The sequence below is a fragment of the Heterodontus francisci genome, chromosome 8 (genome assembly GCF_036365525.1).
Source record: "Heterodontus francisci isolate sHetFra1 chromosome 8, sHetFra1.hap1, whole genome shotgun sequence".
NCBI lineage: Eukaryota > Metazoa > Chordata > Chondrichthyes > Heterodontiformes > Heterodontidae > Heterodontus > Heterodontus francisci.
This window is the reverse complement of record NC_090378.1, coordinates 2173327-2195088: the sequence shown is the minus strand read 5'-3', so window position 1 is coordinate 2195088 and position 21762 is coordinate 2173327. Positions and strand designations below refer to the sequence as shown.

The window sequence follows — 21762 nt, the reverse complement described above, 5'->3', positions numbered from 1 at the left end:
GTGCAGCACTCCCTCATTACTGACTCTCTGACAGTGCAGCACTCCCTCAGTGCTGACCCTCCGACAGTGCAGCACTCCCTCAGTACTGACCCTCCGACAGTGCAGCACTCCCTCAGTACTGATTCTCTGACAGTGCAGCACTCCCTCAGTGCTGACCCTCCGACAGTGCAGCACTCCCTCAGTACTGATGCTCCGACAGTGCAGCACTGCCTCAGTACTGACCCTCTGACAGTGCAGCACTCCCTCAGTGCTGACCCTCCGACAGTGCAGCACTCCCTCAGTACTGACTCTCTGACAGTGCAGCACTCCCTCAGTGCTGTCCCTCCGACAGTGCAGCACTCCCTCAGTACTGACCCTCCGACAGTGCAGCACTCCCTCAGTACTGACCCTCTGACAGTGCAGCACTCCCTCAGTACTGACTCTCTGACAGTGCAGCACTCCCTCAGTGCTGACCCTCCGACAGTGCAGCACTCCCTCAGTACTGACCCTCCAACAGTGCAGCACTGCCTCAGTACTGACCCTCCGGCAATGCAGCACTCCCTCAGTACTGAACCTCTGACAGTGCAGCACTCCCTCAGTACTGACCCTCCGATAGTGCGGCACTCCTTCAGTACTGACCTTCTGACAGTGTGGCACTCCTTCAGTACTGACCCTCTGACAATGCAGCACTCCCTCAGTATTAACCCTCTGACAGTGCAGCACTCCCTCAGTACTGACCATCCTACCGTGCAGCGCTCCCTCAGTACTGACCCTCTGACAGTGCAGCACTCCCTCAGTACTGACCCTCCGATAGTGCGGCACTCCTTCAGTACTGACCTTCTGACAGTGTGGCACTCCTTCAGTACTGACCCTCTGACAATGCAGCACTCCCTCAGTATTAACCCTCTGACAGTGCAGCACTCCCTCAGTACTGACCATCCTACCGTGCAGCGCTCCCTCAGTACTGACCCTCCGACAGTGCAGCACTCCCTCAGTACTGACCCTCTGACAGTGCAGCAAGCACTCCCTCAGTATTAACCCTCTGACAGTGCAGCACTCCCTCAGTACTGACCATCCTACCGTGCAGCGCTCCCTCAGTACTGACCCTCCGACAGTGCAGCAAGCACTCCCTCAGTATTAACCCTCTTACAGTGCAGCACTCCCTCAGTACTGACCCTCTGACAGTGCAGCAAGCACTCCCTCAGTATTAACCCTCTGACAGTGCAGCACTCCCTCAGTACTGACCATCCTACCGTGCAGCACTCCCTCAGTACTGATCTTCGGACAGCAATCAGGGAGAATCAGGGTGAATATAGAAAGGACTCAGGAGAAGTGAAAAGGATAGGCAGGATTGACCCACCAGAGATGGCGGGACAGTCGTATACAGTTAGGTAAGAGTGGCCTTGGGAGCTCTCAACATTGATTCCGTACCCCATGAAGTCTCACGGAGGCCCAAATTTGAGATGCTGGATCTGTTCTGAATGTATCCCATGAAACCTCCTGCTCATTACTACCAATGACCCTCCCTCAACTCCTCTATGTTCAACACCACTTGGAAGAAGCACTGAGGGTGGCAAGGGCACAGAATCTACTCTGGGTGGGGGACTTTAATGTCCATCACCAAGAGTGGCTCAGTAGCACCACGACTGACCAATTAGGCAAAGTCCTGAAGGACATAGCTGCTAGTCTGAGCCTGCAGCAGGGATTGAGAGAACCAACAAGAGGGAAAAAGCTACTTGCCCTCATCCTCACCAATCTGTCTGTCGCATCTGTCCATGACAGATAGATAGGTAGGAGTGACCACCAAACAGACCTTGTGGAGACAAAGTCCCACCTTCGCAATGAGGACACCCTATATCACCTAGTGTGGCATTACCACCATGGTAAATGGGAAAGGTTCAGAACAGATCTGGCAGCTCAAAATCAGGTATCCCTGAAACACTGTGGGCCATCAGCAGCAGCAGAATTGTACTCAACCACAATCAGTAACCTCATGGCCCGGCATAGAGTCACAGAGTTATACAGCGCAGAAACAGGCCCTTCGGCCCATTGTGTCTGTGCCGGCCATCAAGCACCTATCTACTCTGATCTCATTTTCCAGTACTTGACCTGCAGCCTTGTATGCGATGGCATTTCAAGTGCTCATCTAAATACTTCTTAAATGTTGTGAGGGTTCCTGCCTCTACCACCCCTTCAGGCTGTGCGTTCCAGATTCCAAACACCCTCTGGGTGAAAACATTTTTTGTCAAATCCCCTCTAGCTCTCCTGCCCCTTACCTTAAATCTATGTCCCCTGGTTATTGAACCCTCCGCTAAGGGAAAAAGTTTCTTCCTATCTAACCTATCAATGCCCCTCATAATTTTGTGTACCTCAATCATGTCCCCCCTCAGCCTTCTCTGCTGTAAGGAAAACAACCCTAGCCTTTTCAGTCTCTCTTCATAGTTGAAATGCTCCAGCCCATTCAAGATCCTGGTGAATCTCCTCTGCACCCTCTCCAGTGCAATAGAACATAGAACATAGAACATTACAGCGCAGTACAGGCCCTTCAGCCCTCGATGTTGCGCCGACCTGTGAAACCATCTGACCTACACTATTCCATTTTCATCCATATGTCTATCCAATGACCACTTAAATGCCCTTAAAGTTGGCGAGTCTACTACTGTTGCAGGCAGGGCGTTCCACGCCCCTACTACTCTCTGTGTAAAGAAACTACCTCTGACATCTGTCCTATATCTATCACCCCTCAACTTGAAGCTATGTCCCCTCATGTTTGCCATCACCATCCGAGGAAAAAGGCTCTCACTATCCACCCTGTCCAGCCCTCTGATTATCTTGTATGTCTCTATTAAGTCACCTCTTCTCCTCCTTCTCTCTAACGAAAACAACCTCAAGTCCCTCAGCCTTTCCTCGTAAGACCTTCCCTCCATACCAGGCAACATCCTAGTAAATCTCCTCTGCACCTTTTCCAAAGCTTCCACATCCTTCCTATAATGCGGTGACCAGAACTGCACGCAATACTCCAGGTGCGGCCGCACCAGAGTTCTGTACAGCTGCAGCATGACCTCGTGGCTCCGAAACTCGATCCCCCTACTAATAAAAGCTAACACACCATATGCCTTCTTAACAGCTCTATTAACCTGGGTGGCAACTTTCAGGGATTTATGTACCTGGACACCAAGATCTCTCTGCTCATCTACACTACCAAGAATCTTCCCATTAGCCCAGTATTCTGCAATCCTGTTACTCCTTCCGAAGTGAATCACCTCACACTTTTCCGCATTAAACTCCATTTGCCATCTCTCAGCCCAGCTCTGCAGCCTATCTATGTCCCTCTGTAACCTACAACATCCTTCGGCACTATCCACAACTCCACCGACCTTCGTGTCATCCGCAAATTTACTAACCCACCCTTCTACACCCTCATCCAGGTCATTTATAAAAATGACAAACAGCAGTGGCCCCAAAACAGATCCTTGCGGTACACCACTAGAAACTATACTCCAGGATGAACATTTACCATCAACCACCACCCTCTGTCTTCTTTCAGCTAGCCAATTTCTGATCCAAAGCACTAATTCACCTTCAATCCCATACTTCCGTATTTTCTGCAATAGCCTACCGTGGGGAACTTTATCAAACGCCTTACTGAAATCCATATACACCACATTCACGGCTTTACCCTCATCCACCTGTTTGGTCACCTTGGCAAAAAACTCAATAAGGTTTGTGAGGCACGACCTACCCTTCACAAAACCGTGCTGACTATCGCTAATGAACTTATTCTTTTCAAGATGATTATAAATCCTATCTCTTATAACCTTTTCCAACATTTTACCCACAACCGAAGTAAGGCTCACAGGTCTATAATTACCAGGGCTGTCTCTACTCCCCTTCTTGAACAAGGGGACAACATTTGCTATCCTCCAGTCTTCCGGCACTATTCCTGTCGACAATGACGACATAAAAATCAAGGACAAAGGCTCTGCAATCTCCTCCCTGGCTTCCCAGAGAATCCTAGGATAAATCCCACCTGGCCCAGGGGACCTATCTATTTTCACACTTAATGTGAAATGTGCAATCACATCCTTCCTATAGTGTGGTGACCAGAACTGTACACAGTACTCCAGCTGTGGCCTAACTAGCGTTTTATACAGCTCCATCATAACCTCCCTGCTCTTATATTCTATGCCTTGGCTAATAAAGGCAAGTATCCCAGAGACCTTCCTAACCACCTTATCTATCTGTGCTGCTGCCTTCAGTGATCTATGGACAAGTACACCAAGGTCCCTCTGACCCTCTGTACTTCCTAGGGTCCTACCATCCATTATATATTCCCTTGCCTTGTTAGTCCTTCCAAAATGCATTTCCTCACACTTCTCAGGATTAAATTCCATTTGCCACTGCTCCGCCCATCTTACCAGCCCATCTATATCATCCTGTAATCTAAGGCTTTCCTCCTCACTATTTACGAAACCACCAATTTTCATGTCATCTGCGAACTTACTGATCATACCTCCTATATTCACATCTAAATTATTAATGTACACTACAAACAGTAAGGATCCCAGCACCGATCCCTGCGATACACTACTGGTCACAGGCTTCCAATCGCAAAAACAGCCCTCGACCATCACCCTCTGCCTCCTGCCATTAAACCAATTTTGGATCCAAATTGCCAAATTGCCCTGGATCCCATGGGCTCTTACCTTCTTAATCAATCTCCCATGTGGGACCTTATCAAAAGCCTTACTGAAGTCCATGTAGACTACATCAACTGCTTTACCCTCATCGACACATATCCCCCACTCTACCATTACCATCAAGCTGGGGGATCAACCCTGGTTCAATGAGGAGTGTCGAAGAGCATGCCAGGAGCAGCACCAGGCATATCTAGAATGAGATGCAAACCTGCTACAACACAGGACTATCTGCGTGCCAAACCACGGAAGCAGCACGTGATAGACAGAGCTAAGCGATCCCACAACCAACAGATCAGATCTAAGCTCTGCAGTCCTGCCACATCCAGCCGTGAATGCCGGTGGACAATTAAACAACTAACTGGAGGAGGTGGGTCGACAAGTATCCCCATCCTCAATGATGGGGGAGCCCAGCACATCAGTGGGAAAGATAAGGCTGAAGCATTTGCAACAAGCTTCAGCCAGAAGTGCCCAGTTGATGATCCATCTCGGCCTCCTCCTGAAGTCCCCAGCATCACAGATGCCAGACTTCAGCCAATTCGATTCACTCCATGTGATATCAAGAAATGTCTGAATGCACTGGATACTGCAAAGGCTGTGGATCCTTGGTCGTACTGAAGACTTGTGCGTCAGAACTAGCCACACCCTTACCAAGTTGTTGCAGTGCGGCTACAACACTGGCATCTACCTGACAATCTGGAAAATTGCCCAGGTATATCCTATGCACAAAAACCAAGACAAATCCAACCCGGCCAATATCGTTCCTCTCAGTCTACTCTCAATCAGTAAAGTGATGAAAGGTGTTATCGACGGTGTTATCAAGCAGCATGTTCTCAGCAATAACCTGCTCACTGATGCTCAGTTTGGGTTCTGCCAGGGCCACTCAGCTCCTGACCTCATTACAGCCTTGGTCCTAACATGGACAAAAGAGCTGAACACAAGAGGTAAGGTGAGAGTGACTGCCCTTGACATCAAGGCAGCATTTGACTGAGTATGGCATCAAGGAGTCCTAGCAAAACTGAGGTCAATGGGAATCAGGGGGAAAACCCTCCGCTGCCTGGAGTCATACCTAGCACAAAGGAAGATGGTGCGGTTTTTAGAGGTCAATCATCGCAGTCCCAGGACGTCACTGCAGGAGTTCCTCAGGGTTGTGTCCTCGACCCAACCATCTTCAGCTGCTTCATCAATGACCTTCCTTCAATCATAAGGTCAGAAGTGGGGATGTTCGCTGATGTTTGCACAGTGTTCAGCACCATTCGTGACTCCTCAAATACTGAAGCAGTCCGTGTAGAAATGCAGCAGGACCTGGACAATATCCAGGCTTTGGCTGGTGTGTGGCACGAATGTTACTTGCAACCTAAGTGTCAGGCAATGACCATCGGGGCGGCACAGTGGCACAGTGCTGAGCAACGCAGCCTCACAGCTCCAATGACCCGGGTTCGGTTCTAGGTACTGCCTGTGTGGAGTTTGCAAATTCCCTCTGTGACCGTGTGGGTTTTCGCCGGGTGCTCCGGTTTCATTCCACAGCCAAAGACTTTCAGGTTGACTGGCCATTGTAAATTGCCCCAAGTGTAGGTAGGAGAATGGTGGGGATGTGGTAGGGAATATGGGATGAATGTAGGATTAGTATAAATGGGTGGTTGTTGGTTGGCACAGACTCGGTGGGCCGAAATGCCTGTTTTAGTGCTGTATTTTTCTCGATGACTATCTCCAACAAGAGAGAATCTAACCATCTCCCCTTGACATTCAATGGCATTACCATCGCTGAATCCCCCACTATCAACATCCTAGGGGCTACCATTGACCAGAAACTGAACTGGAGTAGCCATATAAATACTGTGGCTACTACAGCAGGTCAGCGGCTGGGAATTCTGCATGGAGTAAGCCACCTCCTGACTCCCCAAAACCTGTCCACCATCTAAAAGGCACAAGTCAGGAGTGTGATGGAATACTCTCCACTTGCCTGGATGAGCGCAGCTCCAACAATACTCAGGAAGCCCAATATCATTTATCCATACGAGTAAGGTTTTAATAACAAAGAACAGTACAGCACAGGAACAGGCCATTCGGCCCTCCAAGCCTGCGCTGATCTTGATGCCTGCCTAAACTAACACCTTCTGCACTTCCGGGGCCCATATCTCTCTATTCCCATCCTATTCATATATTTGTCAAGATGCCTCTTAAACGTCGCTATCGTACTTGCTTCCACCACCTCCCCCGGCAGCAAGTTCCAGGCACTCACCACCCTCTGTGTAAAGAACTTGCCTCGCACATCCCCTCTAAACTTTGCCCCTCTCACCTTAAACCTATTTCCCCAGTAACTGACTCTTCCACCCTGGGAAAAAGCTTCTGACTATCCACTCTGTCCATGCCGCTCATAACTTTGTAAACCTCTATCATGTCACCCCTCCACCTCCGTCGTTCCAGTGAAAACAATCCGAGTTTTTCCAACCTCTCCTCATAGCTAATGCGCTCCAGACCAGGCAACATCCTGGTAAACCTCTTCTGTACCCTCTCCAAAGCCTCTACGTCCTTCTGGTAGTGTGGCGACCAGAATTGCACGTAATATTCTAAGTGTGGCCTAACTAAGGTTCTGTACAGCTGCAACATGACTTGCCAATTTTTATACTCTATGCCCCGACCGATGAAGGCAAGCATGCCGTATGCCTTCTTGACTACCTTATCCACCTGCGTTGCCACTTTCAGTGACCTGTGGACCTGTACACCCAGATCTCTCTGCCTGTCAATACTCCTAAGGGTTCTACCATTTACTGTGTAGTAATAATTCTAAGGTCTCGTTGTATTGGTAAGGATTTTTATTAGCAGTAGCAAAGGGTCAACTAATAACTAAAGGAATGGCAGCGGTGATTCAACCTGGAGAGTGCACCTCCAGTGTTACACCTGAACAGAGCCGGGGCTGAGTTCCTGGTGAGCTGTTTTGCTACTGCTATTGGGGAGGGTTTCAACAGGTTGGCAGAGGGATGGGGACCTGAGGGTAGACTCAGTTGGACCAAAATCAGAAATGATAATTGAAGGCAGATAATTAATGGATGAGTCTGAAAGACAGAGGAAACAAGGGTTAGAAAATAAAAAGAGTTTGGCAGTGCTCAAGGGTATCTATTTCAATGCAAGGTGTATAGCAAATAAACCTAGAGGGCACAGATAGACACGTGGCAGTATGTTAGAAACATAGAAAATAGGCGGAGCAGGCCATTCGGCCCTTCGAGCCTGCTCCACCATTCATTATGATCATGGCTGATCATCCAACTCAGTAACCTGTTCCCGCTTTCCCCCCCCATATCCTTTGATCCCTATAGACCCAAGAGCTATATCTAACTCCTTCTTGAAAACATATAATGTTTTGGCCTCAACTGCTTTCTGTGGTAGCGAATTCCACAGGCTCACCACTCTCTGGGTGAAGAAATTTCTCCTCATCTCAGTTCTGAAAGGTTTACCCCATATCCTTAGACTATGACCCCTGGTTCTGGACTCCCCCACCATCGGGAACATCCTTCCTGCATCTACCCTGTCAAGTCCTGTTAGAATTTTATAGGTTTCTATGAGATCCCCCTCACTCTTCTGAACTCCAGCGAATATAATTCTAACCGACTCAATCTCTCCTCATACGTCAGTCCCACCATCCCAGGAATCAGTCTGGTAAACCTTTGCTGCACTCCCTCTATAGCAAGAATATCCTTCCTCAGATAAGGAGACCAAAATTGCACACAATATTCCAGGTGTGGTCTCACCAAGGCCCTGTATAATTGCAGCAAGACATCCCTGCTCCTGTACTCGAATCCTCTCTCTATGAAGGCCAACATACCATTTGCCTTTTTTACCGCCAGTTGCACCTGCATGCTTACCTTCAGCGTCTGGTGTATGAGAACACCCAGGTCTCGCTGCATATTCCCCCCTCTCAGTTTATAGCCATTCAGATAATAATCTGCCTTCCTGTTTTTGCTACCAAAGTGGATAACCTCACATTTATCCACATTATACTGCATCTGCCGTGCATTTGCCCACTCACTCAACTTGTCCAAATCACCCTGAAGCCTCTCTGCATCCTCCTCACAACTCACCCTCCCACCTAGTTTTGTCATCTGCAAATTTGGAGATATTACATTTAGTTCCCTCATCTAAATCATTAATATATATTGTGAATAGCTGGGGTCCTAGCACCGATCCCTGCGGTACCCCACTAGTCACTGCCTGCCATTCAGAAAAAGACCCATTTATCCCTACTCTTTGTTTCCTGTCTGCCAACCAATTTTCTATCCATCGCAATACACTACCCCCAATCCCATGCGCTTAAATTTTACACGCTAATCTCTTATGTGGAACTTTATTGAAAGTCTTCTGGAAGTCCAAATAAACCACAATCACTGGCTCCTACTCAGCAATTCTACTAGTTACATCCTATGATATCATAGCTATTACAGAAAGATGGCTTAAGGAGGGACAGGAATGGCAGCTCAATGTTCCTGGTTACAGGGTTTTCAGACACAATAGGGAGGGGGATAAGAAAAGAGGGGGAGTGTCAATGTTGGTCAAGGAAACTATTACAGCTGTGAGGAGGGAGGATATGTTGGAAGGTTCATCAAATGAGGCCATATGGATTGAGCTAAGGAAGAAAAAGGGCAATCACACTGCTGGGAGTGTACTATAAACCCCCAAACAGTCAGAGGGAGATAGAAGAACAAATATGTAGGCAACCTCTGAGAAGTGCAAGAATAATAGGGCAGTAATAGGGATATTAATTACCCCAATATTAACTGAGATAGTTTGAGTGTGAAAGGAATTGAGGAGCAGAATTCTTGAGGTGCATTCAGGAGAAATATTTTGCCCAGTATGTAGCAAGTCCAGCAAGAGAGGGTGCAGGTTTAGATTTAGTTTTAGGAAATGAAGATGGGCAGATGGAAGGGGTGGCAGTGGGAGAGCATTTTGGTAGTAGTGATCATAATTCAGTCAGTTTTAACATAATTATGGAAAAGGACAGAGATAGAACAGGAGTTAGAATTCTCAATTGGGGCAAGGCCAATTTTACTAAACTGAGGAGTGATTTAGTGAAAGTGGACTGGAAACAGCTACTTGAAGATAAATCAGTGTCAGGACAGTGGGAGACATTCAAAGGGGTGATTCAAGGAGTTCAGAGTAAACATGCTCCCACAAAGAAAAATGGTGAGGCGGCCAAATCTAGAGCCCCATGGATGTCAAGGAGCCTAATGGGTAAGATAAGGCAGAAAAGGAAAGCTTATGTCCGACACCGAGAACTCAATACTACAGAAAGCCGAGAGGAGTGTAGAAAGTGGAGGGTGAAATCAAAAAGGAAATTAGGAAAGCAGAGAGAGGGCATGAAAGAATATTGGCAAGCAAAATCAAGGTGAACCCAAAGATGTTTTATCAACACATTATAACTCGGGGAGGCTGTGGTGCAGTGGCAGCGTCACTGGAGCAGTAATCTAGAGCCCCAGAAAACAAGGGTTCAAATCCCACCACAACAGGCAGTTAAATTTCAACTCAAATATTAAATCTGGAATTAAAAGCTCGTCTAATGATGACCATGAAACCATTGTCAATTGTTGCAAAAACCCATCTGATTCACTAATGCCCTTTAGGAAATCTGCTGTTCTTACCTGGTCTGGCCTACATGTGACTCCAAACCCACAGCAATGCAGTTGACTCTTAAATGGTCTAGCAAGCCACTCTGTTTAAGGGCCATTAGGGATAGATAACAAATGTTGGTCGAGCCAGTAATACCCACATCCCATGAACAAATAAAAATAAAGTAAGAGGATAACTAAGGAGAGAGTAGGGCCCATAAAAGACCAAAAAAGGTAACCTATGTGTAGGGGCAGAAGATGTTGATATTGTTTGCATCTGTCTTCACAAAAGAAGGGGACCATGCAGATATTGTAGTTAAGGAGGAAGAGTGTGAAGTATTGAATCTGATAAACATAGGGAGAGAGGAAGTATTGATGGGATTAGCATCCTTGAAAGATGATAAATCCCCAGGGCCAGATGAAATGTACCCCAGGCTGTTAAAAGAAGCAAGAGAGGAAATAGCAGAGGGTCTGACCATCATTTTCCAGTCCTCATTGGATACAGGTGTGGTATCGGAGGATTGGAGAATTGCTAACTTTGTACCATTGTTTAAAAAGAGAGCAAAGAATAGACCGAATAATTACAGGTCAGTCAGTCTAACCTCAGTGGGCAAATTATTGGAATCTATTCTGAGACGCAGGATAAACTGTCACTTAGAAAGGCACAGGTTAATCAAAGATAGTCAGCATGGATTTGTTAAGGGAAGATCTTGTCTGACTAACTTGATTGCATTTTTTGAAGAAGTAACAAGGAAGGTAGATGAGGGTAGTGCAGTTGATGTGGTCTACATGGATTTTAGCAAGGCCTTTGACAAGATCCCACATGGCAGACTGGTTAAGTGGATACAAAATTGGCTCAGTGGCAGGAAACAAAGGGTAATTGTTGACGGGTGTTTTAGCGACTGGAGGTCCGTTTCCAGTGGCGTTCCGCAGGGCTCAGTACTGGGACCCCTGCTTCTTGTGGTATATTTTAACGATTTGGATGTAAATGTAGGGAGCATGATCAAGAAGTTTGCAGATGATACAAAGATTGGTCGTGTGGTAGATAGCGAGGAGGATAGCTGTAGGCTGCAGGAAGATATTGATGGTCTGGTCAGATGGACAGAAAAGTGGCAAATGAAATTCAACCCGGAGAAGTGTGATGTGATGCATTTGGGGAGGACAAACAAGGCAAAGGAATACACGATTAATGGGAAAATACTGAGAAGTGTAGAGGAAGTGAGGGACCTTGGAGTGAATGTCCACAGATCCCTGAAGTTAGCAGGACAGGTCGATAAGGTGGTTAAGAAGGCATATGGAATCCTTTCCTTTATTAGCCAAGGTATAGAATATAAGATCAGGGAGGTTATGCAGGAACTGTATAACTCATTGGTTTGGTCACAACTTGAGTACTGTGTGCAGTTCTGGTCACCTCATTACAGAAAGGATATAATTGCACTAGAGAGGGTACAGAGGAGATTTATGAGGATGTTGCCAGGACTGGATAAATGCAGCTATGAGGAAAGATTGGATAGGCTGGGGTTGTTCTCCTTGGAACAGAGAAGGCTGAGGGGAGATCTGATTGAGAAAATGTACAGAATTTTGAGGGGCCTGGATAGAGTGGAGGTGAAGGGTCTATTTACCATAGCAGAGAGGTCAGTGACGAGGGGTCATAGATTTAAAGTGATTGGCAGAAAAACTAAAGGGGGGATGAGGAAAAGGTTTTTCACCCAGAGGGTGGTGGGGGTCTGGAACTCACTGCCTGAAAGGTTAGTTGAGGCAGAGACCCTCAACTCATTCAAAAGGAGTCTGGATATGCACCTCAAGTGCTGTAATCTGCAGGGCTACGGATCTATACTGGAAGGTGGGATTAGAATAGGTGGATCGTTTTTCAGCCAGCACAGATTAAATGGGCCAAGTGGCCTCTTTCTGCGCTTTAAACATTCTTTGATCATTCAGGACAATGCAGCCCGCTTGATTGGCATCCCATCCAACACCTTCAACATTCACTCCCTTCACTACTGACATATAGTGGCAGCTGTGTGTACCATCTACAAGATGCACTGCAGCAACTCACCAAGACTCCTCCGACAGCACCTTCCAAACCCACGACCTCTACCAACTAGAAGGACAAGGGCAGCAGACACATCCCTTGCCCGCAATTCCCACATCTCATGAACAGAAAGGAAAATGGAGGCGGTGCCTGTGGTCTGGAGGATGACATGTGCTTTACCCACCCCTTCCCCATCCTCAGCAGCTTTCATAGGAGCAGGAGTAGGCCATTCGGCCCTTAGGGCCTGATCTGCCATTCAAAAAAGATCATGGCTGATCGTCTAATTCAGTTCCCTATTCCTGCTTTCTCCCCATATCCCTTGATCCCTTTGGCATTAAGAAATATATCTCTCTCCTTCCTGAATATATTTAATGACTTGGCCTCCACTGCCTTCTGTAGTAGAGAATTCCACAGGTTCACCACCCTTTGAGTGAAGAAATTTCTCCTCATCTCGGTTCTAAATGGCATTCCCCGTATCCCGAGACTGTGACCCCTGGTTCTGGACTCCCCAGCCATCGGGAACGTCCTCCCTGCATCTAGCCTGTCTAGTCCTGTTAGAATTTTATAGGCTTCTATGAGATCCCGTCTCATTCTTCTAAACTCTAGTGAATATAGGCCTAGTCGACCCAATCTCTCCTCATATGTCAATCCTGCCATCCCAGGAATCAGTCTGGTAAACCTTCGCTGCACTCCCTCTATAGCAAGAACATCCTTCCTCAGATAAGGAGACCAAAACTGCACACAATACTCCAGATGTGGTCTCGCCAAGGCCCTGTATAACTGCAGTAAGACATCCTTGCTCCTGCACTCAAATCCTCTTGCAATGAAGGCCCACATACCATTCGCCTTCCTAACTGCTTGCTGCACCTGAATGCTTGCTTTCAGACTGGTGTACAAGGACACCCAGGTCTCGTTGCACTTCCCCCTTTCCCAATCTATCATCATTCAGATAATAATCTTGTGAGATGATAGTTTGCACTTTGGTGAAGAGAAATTACAGGGATATGGGGAAAGAGTTGGAAAGTGGAACTAACTGGATCATTCTGTGAAAGAGCTGGCACAGACTCGATGGGCTGAATGTTCCCCACTGTACTCTGTACTGTTTTATCAAGTCTCTGGAGAGGGGCTTGAACCACAACTTGCTGACTCACAGCTGAGAGTCCAACCCAGTGAGTCACAACTGACACGGGACACAAAATAAAGGGCAGCCAGAGGAAAGAAGCTAACAGCCTTTAGTGTGAATCTGGGATCGAATCTGCTCCAAAAGGCCAGCAAAGACTCACTGATAGCGTGAATAACAAGAGGCAGATTCTGTGTGCAACACTGCCCTCCGGTGTTCAATGTAAGGGCAGGCACAGCACGTCGGGAATTGAATGCACCAAACGTTTCAGAGGCTTGAGTATTTCAATAGCCTGAGAACCAAGTGATACTGACCCCGGGATCTTCCTGCTCTGTGATTGGGGCTCAGCACCACACTAGGTGACCCCAGAAATCCAACACTCAATTACTAATGGTTTATTTTATTAACATAGCTTAGAAACCAGAAGGGAATTAATGTGTCTTTATTTTATTTTTATTTAGAGATACAGCACTGAAACAGGCCCTTTGGCCCACCGAGTCTGTGCCGACCAACAACCACCCATTTTCTACTAATCCTACCACCTACCTACACTAGGGGCAATTTACAATGGCCAATTTACCTATCAACCTGCAAGTCTTTGGCTGTGGGAGGAAACTGGAGCACCCGGCGGAAACCCACACAGTCACAGGGAGAACTTGCAAACTCCGCACAAGCAGTACCCAGAATTGAACCCGGGTCGCTGGAATCTCACATTAAACATCAAAAGTGGCAGAACCTCTAAGATCTGACCATCTAATTTGCAAATATTAGAACCATAGAAAAATTATGACACAGAAGGAGGCCATTCAGCCCATCGTATCTGCGTGGCTGAAAAAACTAGCCGCCCAATCTAATCCCACCTTCCAGCTCTTGGTCCGTAGCCTTGCAGGTTACTGCATTTCAGGTGCAGGTCCAGGTACCTTTTAAATGAATTGAGGGTTTCTGCCTCCAGCACTGATCCAGGCAGTGAATTCCAGACACCCACCACCCTCTGGGTGAATAAGTTTTTCCTCATGTCCCCTCTAATCCTTCTACCAATCACCTTAAATCTGTGCCCCCTGGTAATTGACCTCTCCGCTAGGGGAAACAGGTCCTTCCTGTCTACTCTATCTAGGCCCCTCATAATTTTGACACCTCAATTAAGTCACCCCTCAGCCTCCTCTGTTCTAAGGAAAACAATCCTAGCCTATCCAATCTTTCCTCATAGCTGCTACTTTCCAGCCCTGGCAACATTCTTGTAAATCTCCTCTGTACTCTCTCCACAGCAATTATGTCCTTCTTGTAATGTGGTGACCCGAACTGTACACAATACTCCAACTGTGGCCTAACCAGCATTTTATACAGTTCCACCATTACATCCCTGCTTTTGTATTCTGTACCTCAGCCAATAAAGGAGAGCATTCCATATGCCTTCTTCACCACTCTATCTACCTGTCCTGCTACCTTCAGGGACCTGTGGACATGCACTCCAAGGTCTCTCACTTCCTCAAACGCTCTCAATATCCTCCCATTTATTGTGCTTTATTTGCCCTCCCCAAATGCATTACCTCACACTTCTCTGGATTGAATTCCATTTGCCGCTTTTCCACCCACTCAACCAAACCATTGATATCATTCTGGAGTCTACAGCTATCCTCTTCACTATCAACTACACGGACAATTTTTGTGTCATCAGCAAACTTCACAATCCTGCCTCCCACATTTAACTCCAAATCATTAATATATACCACAAACAGCAAGGGACCCAACACTGAGCCCTGTGGAACGCCACTGGAAACCGCTTTCCATTCACAAAAACATCCGTCAACCATTACTCTTGGTTTCCTGCAATGAGCCAATTCTGGATCCAACCTGCTCCATTCCCCTTTATCCCACGGACTTTCATTTTACTGACCAGTCTGCCATGTGGGACCTTGTCAAATGCCTTATTAAAATTCATGTAGATCACATCCACTGCACTACCCTCATCAATCCTCGTTACTTCCTCAAAAAACTCAATTAAATTAGTAAGACATGACCTTCCCTTAACAAATCCATGCTGACTATCGCTGATTAATCCGTGCCTAAGTGGCAGTTTATTCTGTCCCTCCGAATAGATTCTAACAATTTACCCACCACCAAGGGCAGATTGACCGGCCTATAATTATTGGCCCTATCCCTCACACCCTTTTTAAACAATGGTGTGACGTTCACAGACCTCCAATCGTCTGGTACCTCTCCTGTATCTAGTGAGGATTTGAAGATGATCCTCAGCGCATCCATTATTTCTTCCCTGGATTCCTTTAACAACCTGGGATACAATCCATCCAGCCCTGGTGATTTATCCACTTTCAAGGATGTCAGACCCTCTAGTACTTCCTCTCTCATTATGTTTATTCAGCAGGCAACAGGGCTCTGAACTCAGTCAGTTCACATTGCAGTGAATAAACAACAGGAGAATCAAACACTCAATTCGTTCAACATCCTGAAGGAAGCATTAAGCCCATTCCTGCAGGAAAACATTCCCGACAACAACAGACAAATGTGTTTGGAATCAGATCAGGAAGTGGCACCTTCTAATGCGGCTCGTACCATCCCAGTCTACGTAAAGCAATTCTGTGTAACCCCAGGGCGTAACCCGGGCTGGGGAAGGTGGTCTGTGTAACATGTTCAGCACAATGCAGTCTGTGTTCTGGGGAGAGGGCGCGTGATAGCAGAGTGTGCACAACTGTTATGTCCATTGGGCTTAAATTGGACATTATATTTTCTGTTGTGAAGCCCAGTTCGATCACGCCCTGACAAACAGCAATAGCAATCCAACAAGGCAAGACATTTACGAAAGAGAAAATAAAGGGTGTACCTGACCAGAATGGAGTAGAGGAAGGAGGAAGAAAGCTGAAACCGGCAGGAGTTACAAATGAAAAGCCACAGAACACAGAAGCAGCTGAGAGACAGGAGTGAAAGAGAAAACAAATTAATTACAAACACACAAAACTTTCAGAGGAAAACACTGTCACTTTTGAGCAAACATTTACAAGGATCAGACAAAACGAGACAGAATCAGTGTCAGTTACAATCCAACTTGTTAATATTGTTAATTCCTGGATTATAACTGATGTGTAATATGCTTATCTCTACACTGTTATCTGCTATCTTCTTGTTTTCAAGTCCCTCCATGGTCTCGCCCCTCCCTATCTCTGTTACATCCTTCACCCCCACAAGCCTCGAGATCTCTGTGCTCCTCCAATTTGGGCTTATTGAGCATCTGCGAGTCTAATCACTCCACCATTGGTGGTTCTGTCTTCGAAACATAGACATAGAAAATAGGAGCAGGAGTAGGCCATTTGGCCGTTCGAGCCTGCTCCGCCATTCATTATGATCATGGCTGATCATCCAACTCAGTAACCTGTCCCCACTTTCCCCCCATACCCTTTGATCCCTTTCACCCCAAGAGCTCTATCTTGAAAACATACAATGTTTTGGCTTCAACTGCTTTCAGTGGTAGCAAATTCCACAGGTTCACCACTCTCTGGGTGAAGAAATTTCTCCTCATCTCAGTCCTGAAAGGTTTACCCCGTATCCTTAGACTATGATCCCTGGTTCTGGACTCCCCCACCATCGGGAAAATCCTTCCTGCATCTACCCTGTCAAGTCCTATTAGAATTTTATAGGTTTCTATGAGATCCCCCCTCACTCGTCTGAACTCCAACGAATATAATCCTAACCGACTCACTTTCTCCTCATACATTAGTCCCGCCATCCCAGGAATCAGTCTAGTAAACCTTCACTGCACTCCCTCTATAGCAAGAACATCCTTCCTCAGATAAGGAGACCAAAACTGCACACAATATTCCAGGTGTGGCCTCACCAAGGCCTTGTATAATTGCAGCAAGACATCCCTGCTCCTGTACTCGAATCCTCTCGCTATGAAGGCCAACATACCATTTTCCTTTTTTACCGCCTGTTGCACCTGCATGCTTACCTTCAGCGACTGGTGTACGAGAACACCCAGGTCTCGCTGCATATTCCCCTCTCTCAGTTTATAACCATTCAGATAATAATCTGCCTTCCTGTTTTTGCTACCAAAGTGGATAACCTCACATTTATCCACATTATACTGCATCTGCCATGCATTTGCCCACTCACTCAACTTGTCTAAATCACCCTGAAGCCTCTCTGCATCCCCCTCACAACTCACCCTCCCACCCAGTTTTGTGTCCTCTGCAATTTTGGAGATATTACATTTAGTTCCCTCATCTAAATCATTAATATATATTGTGAATAGCTGGGGTCCTAGCACCGATCCCTGCGGTACCCCACTAGTCACTGCCTGCCATTCAGAAAAAGACCCATTTATCCCTACTCTTTGTCTCCTGTCTGCCAACCAATTTTCTATCCATCACAATACACTACCCCCAATCCCATGCATTTTAATTTTACATGCTAATTTCTTATGTGGGACTTTGTCGAAAGCCTTCTGAAAGTCCAAATAAACCACATCCACTGGCTCCCCCTCATCAACTCTACGAGTCACATCCTCGAAGAATTCTAGTGGATTTGTCAAGCATGATTTCCCTTTCATAAATCCATGCTGACTCTGCCCGATTCTACCACTGTTCTACAAGTGCTCTGCTATAAAATCTTTGATAATGGACTCTAGAATTTTCCCCACTACCGTCAGGCTGACTGGTCTATAATTCCCTGTTTTCTCTCTACCCCCCTTTTCAAATAGTGGGGTTACGTTAGCTACCTTCCAATCTGTAGGAACTGTTCCAGAGTCTATAGAATCTTGGAAGATGACCACCAATGCATCCACTATTTCTAGGGCCACTTCCTTAAGTACTCTGGAATGCATACCATCAGGCCCTGGGGATTTATCGGCCTTCAATCCCATCAATTTCCCCACCACCATTTCTCTACTAATACTGATTTCTTTCAGTTCCTCTCTCTCACTAAGCCCTGTGTTCCCCAACATTTCTGGTATGATATTTGTGTCCTCCTTTGTGAAGACAGAACCAAAGTATGCATTTAGTTGGTCAGCCATTTCTTTGTTCCCCATAATAAACTCCCCTGTTTCTGACTGTAAGGGACCTACATTTGTCTTCACCAATCTTTTTCTCTTCACATTCCTATAGAAACTTTTACAGTCAGTTTTTATGTTCCCCACAGCTTACTCTCGTATTCTATTTTCCCCTTCTTAATCAATCCCTTTGTCCTCCTTTGCTGAATTCTAAACTGCTCCCAATCCTCAGGTCTGTTGTTTTTTCTGGTAAATTTCTATGCCTCTTCCTTGTATCTAATGCTATCTCTAATTTCCCTTGTATGCCATGGTTTGGCTACCTTTCCTGTTTTACTTTTGCGCCAGACAGGAATAAACAATTGTTGCAGTTCATCCATGTGCTCTTTAAATGTTTCCCATTGCTTATCCACCGTCATCCCTTTAAGAAACGTTTCCCAATCCATCAAGGCCAATTCGCACCTCATACCTTCGTAGTTTCCTTTACTAAGATTCAGGACCCAAGTCTCAGAATCAACTACATCACTCTCCATCTTGATAAAGAATTCTATCATATTATGGTCGCTTGTCCCCAAGGGGTCTCGCACAACTAGATTGTCAGTTATTCCACTCTCATTACACAATACCCAGTCTAGGATGGCCTGTTCTCTAGTTGGTTCCTCAACGTATTGGTCCAGAAAACCATCCCGTATACACTCCAAGAATTCCTCCTCTACGGTATTGTGACTAATTTGATTTGCCCAATCTATATGCAGATTAAATCCACCTATAATTACAGCTGTTAGTTTATCGCGTGCGTCTCTAATTTCCTGTTTAATGAGGGGATTGTGATCGGGGTAGCCTGGCCGTCAGAGTGTAGGGGTGTCTTCGCAGAGTTGGGGGTCGGGGGGGGGGCGGCCACCATCGCTGGGGAGGCCCTCCAGTGGCTCTGCAGTGCCCTCCTGACCCCGCTATGAGGCCGCTAGGTTTCACCTCGTGGTGTCTCCCCACGGCGGCGAGCCCCACCGCCTTCAACAAAATTGGAGGTGGGAACAGGCCATCAATTGGCAACTTAAGGGTCTCAATTGGCCTGGGCAGGAAGGCCATCCTCGGCCTTCCCCATCCCGGACAAAATGGCACGGGGCCTGAGCGACGTCAGAACGGTGCCCCATGCCGTTTTGTTTGTCACCCCCGCCTCTGTGCTCATCTCCAAGGGCAGCATAAAATCCTGCCCAAAGTGGGGAAAACCCCCAGTGGAGGAGAACTGAGGGGACAATAGCTTGAAGGTCATCTGTTTCTCCTGCGCTCGCTCCACTTAGCACACGTCATGTCTCCAATTACTCAGATACTGGAGAACAAAATGTTATTTTCTGGGGAAATCTCTCGAATATATATTTGAATGAATCACTAAATTATTTACGATTTATATAAATGACTTGGGTGAAGGGACCGAAGGTATGGTTGCTAAATTTGCTGATGACTCAGAGATAGGTGGGAAAGTAAATTGTGAACAGGACATAAGGAAGCTACAAAGGGATATAGATAGGTTAAGTGGGTGGGCAAAGACATGGCAAATGGAATATGTTTGGAAAAGTGGGAAATTATCCACTTTGGCAGGAAGAATCGTAAATCTGCATATTATTTAAATGGAAAGAGATTGCAGAACTTTGAGGTATAGGGGCATCTGGGTGTCCTGGTACATAAATCACAAATGTAGATACAGCAAGCAATTAGGAAAGCAAATGGAATGTTATTGCTTATTGCAAGGGGAAAGGAATATAAAAGTGGGGATGTTTTGCTACAGTTGTTAGGGTATTGGTGAAACCACATTTTTTTATATTTGTGGGATGTGGGTGTCGCTGACTAGGGCAGCATTTATTGCCCATCCCTAATTGCCCTTGAACTGAGCGGCTTGCTAGGCCAATTCAGAGGGCATTTAAGAGTCAACCACATTGCTGTGGGTCTGGAGTCACATGTAGGCCAGACCAGATTTCCTTCCCTAAAGGACATTAGTGAACCAGATGGGTTTTCACAACAATCAACAATGGATTCATAGTCATTACATTAGCTTCTAATTCCAGATTTTTTATTGAATTCAAATTTCACCACCTGCCGTGATGGAATTCAAACCCATGCACCCAGAGCATTAGCCTGGTCTCTGGATTACCAGTCCAGTGACAATACCACTACACCACCACCTCCCATCGGGAGTACTGTGTACAGTTTTGGTCTCCTTATTTAAGAGAGGATATAAAAGCTTTCGAGGCAGTTCAGAGAAGGTTTACTCAACTGATTCCTGGGATGAGAGGGTTATCTTATGAGGAAATCCTGGACAGGTTTGGTCTGTATTCACTGGAGTTTAGAAGGATGAGAGATGATCTTATTGAAAGATATAAGATCCTGAGGGACTTGAGAGGGTGGATGCTGTGAGGATGTTACCCCTTGTGGGAGAGACTATGACGAGGGGACGCAGTTTAAAAATAAAGGGGTCTCCCATTTAAGACAGAGATGAGGAGACATTTTTTCTCTCAGAGAGTTACAAGTCTTTGGAACTCTCTTCCCCAGAAAGTGGTGGAGGCAGGGTCATTGAATATTTTTAAGGCAGAGGTAGACAAATTCTTGACTAACAAGGGAGTCAAAGAGTATCGAGGGTAGGCAGGAAAGTGGAGTTCAGGCCACAATCAGATCAGCCATGATCTATTTAAATGGCAGAAGGGGCTCAAAGGGGCTGAATGGCCAACTCCTGCTGCTAATTCGCACATTCATATGTAATACTAACAGCTTCTATCATCTCGCTAGGGAGCTGTTCCACAGATTGACCGCTCGCTCCCTGAACCATTGTTTCCGCAGATGAGGGGGGATCTCATAGAAACCTATAAAATTCTAACAGGACTTGACAGGTAGATGCAGGAAGGATCTTCCTGATGGTGGGGGAGTCCAGAACCAGGGGTCATAGTCTAAGGATACGGGGTAAACCTTTCAGGACTGAGATGAGGAGAAATTTCTTCACCCAGAGAGTGGTGAACCTGTGGAATTCGCGACCACAGAAAGCAGTAGAGGCCAAAACATTGTATGTTTTCAGACAGATACATGAATGGGCAGGAAGCAAAGAGATACAGACCCTTAGAAAATAGGCGACAGGTTTAGATAGAGGATCTGGATCGGCGCAGGCTTGGAGGGCCGAAGGGCCTGTTCCTGTGCTGTAATTTTCTTTGTTCTTTGTTCAAGAGGAGTTCACAGAATCACAGAATAATACAGTGCAGAAGAGGCCCTTCGGCCCATCGAGTCTGCACCGATGCATTAAAACACCTGACCTGTCTACCTGATCCCATTTGCCAGCACTTGGCCCATAGCCTTGA

General features: G+C 46.4%; 1 protein-coding gene across 2 annotated transcripts in view; it reads right to left on the bottom strand.

Moving 5' to 3' along the window:
- LOC137372614 (guanine nucleotide exchange factor VAV3-like) overlaps positions 1–21762 on the bottom strand; it is a 350921-nt gene that overhangs the window by 2761 nt on the left and 326398 nt on the right. The window contains exon 26 of one of the 2 annotated variants that reach the window (XR_010975463.1): positions 5746–7732. The exons of the other annotated variant lie outside the window; for it this stretch is intronic. The gene's annotated coding sequence lies outside the window, so the exon portion shown is untranslated. The remainder of the gene's footprint in view (positions 1–5745; positions 7733–21762) is intronic. 2 annotated transcript variants of the gene reach the window in all.